At 34.0% G+C, this 4729-nt stretch overlaps 2 non-coding genes across 2 annotated transcripts; both read left to right on the top strand.

Moving 5' to 3' along the window:
• Positions 1–208: 208 nt before the first annotated feature.
• Positions 209–315, top strand: LOC113860380. The gene has a single exon (XR_003503833.1). It is a non-coding gene; the product is annotated as a small nucleolar RNA R71 (small nucleolar RNA).
• A 75-nt stretch (positions 316–390) lies between these two features.
• On the top strand, positions 391–498 carry LOC113860391. The gene has a single exon (XR_003503844.1). It is a non-coding gene; the product is annotated as a small nucleolar RNA R71 (small nucleolar RNA).
• Positions 499–4729: the final 4231 nt, after the last annotated feature.

Raw genomic sequence — 4729 nt, 5'->3', positions numbered from 1 at the left:
TTCCATCATCTTTGCTTCATATTCATTGCCTCTTCTTGTATTCCTCAAGTTGGAATTCTGATACATGGATGAAGTCATCATCTCAATGATTCTTTGGGCTTCTTCCAAGGATTTCATGCTCAAAGATCCTCCTACAGCTGCATCAATCATAGTTCTAGTTACTACATTCATTCCATTATAAAAAGTTTCCAGCTGCATCCATTCTAGAATACAATAATGTGGACATCTTCTCAGTAACTCTTTATATCTTTCCCATGCTTCATAAAGTGATTCTCCTTTCTGCTGCACAAAAGATGTTATTTCTCCTCTCAACTTAGCAGCTTTTGAGGGAGGAAAATATTTTGTTAGAAATTTATTCATAAGTTCAGTCCATATGGTGATACTTCCCTGAGGCTGTGCTTGTGGACATCTTCTCAGTAACTCTTTATATCTTTCCCATGCTTCATAAAGTGATTCTCCTTTCTGCTGCACAAAAGATGTTATTTCTCCTCTCAGCTTAGCAGCTTTTGAGGGAGGAAAATATTTTGTTAGAAATTTATTCATAAGTTCAGTCCATGTGGTGATACTTCCCTGGGGCTGTGCTTGTAACCAACATTTGGCTTTGTCTCTTAAAGAAAATGGAAATAGCCTCAGTCTCATAGCATCTTCACTTACTCCATTCATCCTTATAGTATCACACAACTGCAGAAAATTAGAAATATGCAGATTAGGATCATCAGAAATTCCACCAGAAAATTGGTCCTGCTGCACTAGGTGAAGTAAGGCTGTTTTATCTCAAAATGATTGGCTTGAATGGTTGGTCTAACAATTGAAGAATTATAGCCTTGCATATCTGGAATTGCATAATCTCCTAGTGTTCTCATTCTATGTTGTTCTGCCATTTCAACTTTTGGAGTTGGTTGTCTAAAAGGTGAATGTTTCCTATTTGCAAAAAGAGTGACTTGAAATTCTGGAGAATGTATAACCTCTAGATCACTGTCACTTGCTAAAGATCTCTCTTCTCTAGTCTCTTTTCTTAATCTCCTAAGAGTTCTATCAATGTCGGGATCAAAGACAAGAGTAGATTTATTTTTGTTTTTGCCACGCATATACAACTAAACACAGATATAGTATAATGAAAATAGAAAATTGCACATGTAATGTAATATTTGCAAAAAATTTAAAGAAACAAATGCTCAATCTAGTTATTTTCCTGTTACTAATGATATTGAAACAAATTATTCCCCGACAACGGCGCCAAAAACTTATTACTTTTACAATTGCTGTTGCACTGTAAGTAAACTGACTAGCAAGTGTACTAGTGTTGTTGTAGCAAGTTATAAAAAATCTTAGAATCAAATTGAGTTCCAAGTATCGTCCTCAGGGAATAAAGTTCTCAATTACCACTTCACAAGATCACAATTAGTTGAGCTTTACAAATTTCAGATGGATTTGGTATGAATGTATCAAAAACAAAATTAGAAAGTAAAACATAACAGTTAGCATAAAGGTATATAGTAAACAGATGTAGAAAGAGTAGCTAGGAAATTGTTTCACCAAAACTTCAACATTGAATCAATAATGTTCTGAACTTTCAAGCATTTAGATGGAATGACAATCAGTTTCACGTTATATTAATCAAAGGACAATCCCTTGCCTCAATGAATCTAGCATCTAATCAAATCACTCTAATCCCTTAGATCTAATCCAACCAAATGCTGCATTAAGTTTGAGAAACCAAAAGATTGCCAGATTAAGATATCTTATCCCTAAGAAACCAATAACCTTGGCAATTAATTCAGATTTGAGAAACAAATTCAATTCCCATTGATAAGAGTTCCTCTATGATTAGTTGATCAAATTTCCATTCAATCACTACTTTAACAGCAGAATCAATCACTCAATCCAATCCAAAACTCAAAGTTCAGATCCAAAATCAATTCAACATTTCTATTTCAGATTCACAGTTCCTAACCACAAGAGTTTAAGCAAACATTACAAAAGGAGAAGAGAAAAGAATGAACAAAGAAGAAACATCTTCAAGTCAATCTCCAATCTGATCCCTCAAGAAATGAAGCTTGGTGTTCGTCCCCAATCTCCCTCTCTGTCTCTCACAACAACAAAAACAAAACGAAGAATGAAAAATGAACCAAAAATTTCTTTTTTTTTTAAATTCCTGAGCTAACTGTCTTTTATAGAATTCCCGCTCTGCTGGCGTGATCACTTTTGCTGGTGATAGTAGCCACGCGCACTTTAAAGTGTTCACTTTTGTTGAAAATAGTAGCCACGTAGAAGCTTCCCTTACTAATGTCATGCGCGTGTTCACTTCTGCTAGAAATAATGAACACGCAAAGACTACCTTCTTGCGCGTGTTCACTTTTGTGGATAATAGTGAACACGCGCAACAACTCTTCTTGGAGGACTCTGTGACACCCTTACTACTTATTACGCCATCAATATAAATATAATATTAATATAATCCAAGCAGTAAGAAAGCCACATGTATGAGTTTACGTCTATTCACATTAATAGAAACTAAATACATCATCTGCACCAATTATCCAAATACATATATACATATCATCTGTCAAAATATACAGTCGTCCAGTCATATAAACATATACACATAGCTGATTTACATACAAAATAAAGTGGGGTCACGATATCAGAGACAACAACAACAAAAATGACCTCACAAGCTTTTCCCCTAGACCCATGATTATCAAAAATACCATTTCCTCCAAAAGTTAACAGTACTCTAGGAGTAAATGGAAAAGTGAGTCTCATGGGTACCCTGATGGGGATGGGGTATGCCCGTGGGCCTGGCCCATTTCTATCTAACAAAAAGGTAATAGTGCTAGTATGGGTGAACTGTTGTCATTCCCAATTGTGCGCCCATCTTCCTTTAGGATCATATCTGACTGTGACGCTGAACTGGTATGGTGGTCAGGCCATTTGTGTCCTCACCTACTAAACATATTCACATACAACACACATAGCAACTAAAAGGGTGAGACAAACCCATTTCAACCAAAGTACAGTAGAAAACACGTCAAGATATTTACAATCATTATAGCAATTAGCAACAACTCAACACACAATGTACATGCCATGTATGATTCTGTGCATCACCTAGTTAATTGCTATACTGACACATGCATGTGGGTCCAAACCATTTTCTTTTTCTTTTTTCTCTTTCTTTCTTTCTGGGAAGGATCAGGAGTTCACTGTCACCAATCATTCTTGGTTATAACCATCTCATTAGATAGTTTCAAAGATATAGCTCAACTGATTCTGATAATCCATCGGGTTCTGTCAGGATAGTCCAGTTTTACAGTGAGAACCGACAGCACAGGGTTGCGAGCCCTAGCCTTTGCCCGGCTCAATCACACCCAACTATCCCCAAGACTAACCTGGAGTCTCCCCTAGATTTCGTATACTTCCCATCCAACACCATCATCATTACATGCTTATGATGCATGAACCTAATTTCAGTCTTTTAATTAGGTATTAAACATTTCTTTTTAATCAACAACATATATTTCAAAATTTTACCGACAATCCGGTAAAGTTTCCTCTATAATTCAGATATTTCTAAATTTTCTTCTCTCTGCAAAACAGCTAGAAAATTCCAATACACTTCGAATTTTAAACAGAGTCTCACTACCATCACATTTCACAACTTTTCTTTCATTTCAATGGCTCTCAAATACCTTTTTCCAATTATCACCACATTTCAAAATACCCATTTAAAATAATTCTTTAAAATGAATTAAAATCCTTTAAATTATTTAAATATGTATATAGGTATATTTTAAATATATAAAAACTATTAAATAAATTTTGATCAAACCACTTGAAATTAAAGAAGATTTTTTTTTAATATCTTTATTTTTCAATTCTCCAATTCTTTTCAACTTTCAACAAACCTTCTATATGCTCACTCCACATGAATGATAGTTCATTCCTCAAGTATTTTAGGTAACCAATTATTTATACTGAATTCAACAAACAATTATCATAGAAACATTATCACACATAAAATCAATTTCAAAAAGGAATATCAAACAATTGTACACTAAGTATGGAAATAATTATAAATTCCTTCAAATAATTCATATATACATAGCAAAGAATAAAACACTCATTTCTCAACGTTTTTCTACTATACCCGTGAAAATAGATATGTCCCCCCTTACCTTGAAGTGTATACCGATTTTTTTCTCACCAACGACTTCTTTCCACCACTTCTCAAACCACGATCCTAACCAAATAATCACACATAATCATGATCAATGTTAAGAGGCATTAATCACCCAACCCACTACTAGTGAGTTGAAACTATCATTTTCTAATCTTCGCAAAAATGGCTTACGGGTCTTACAATTATTTTCTATGATGTAAATGGAATACTATAAGCCTAAAGGTGATTAAAAATAATTATTTTCCCTTCATAACACTCTTGGGACAGCACCTCTAGACCAAGGGTTTTTAAACCCCTAAATATATTTTAACAAAACAAAAAGCACCAAAATTATTTATTATAAAATATAGAAAGATTAAGCTAATTAAAACATAATTTAGAAACAAAATTTTTGGACACCCTCATGCCACTGTTCCAGCACCCAAAAAGAGGAAGAAAATAAAAAAATTAATCGGTTAAAAGTGTTCAAAATGATGAAAATAGATGGAATATTAAAAAAGTTTAATGAACTTACTTGGAAAATCAAAAGATTAGAGCCAAAGAAGT

Source organism: Abrus precatorius, unplaced genomic scaffold, assembly GCF_003935025.1.
Source record: "Abrus precatorius isolate BTA unplaced genomic scaffold, Abrus_2018 Scaffold2, whole genome shotgun sequence".
NCBI classification, from domain to species: Eukaryota; Viridiplantae; Streptophyta; class Magnoliopsida; order Fabales; family Fabaceae; genus Abrus; species Abrus precatorius.
This window is presented reverse-complemented; position numbering and strand designations above follow the sequence as displayed.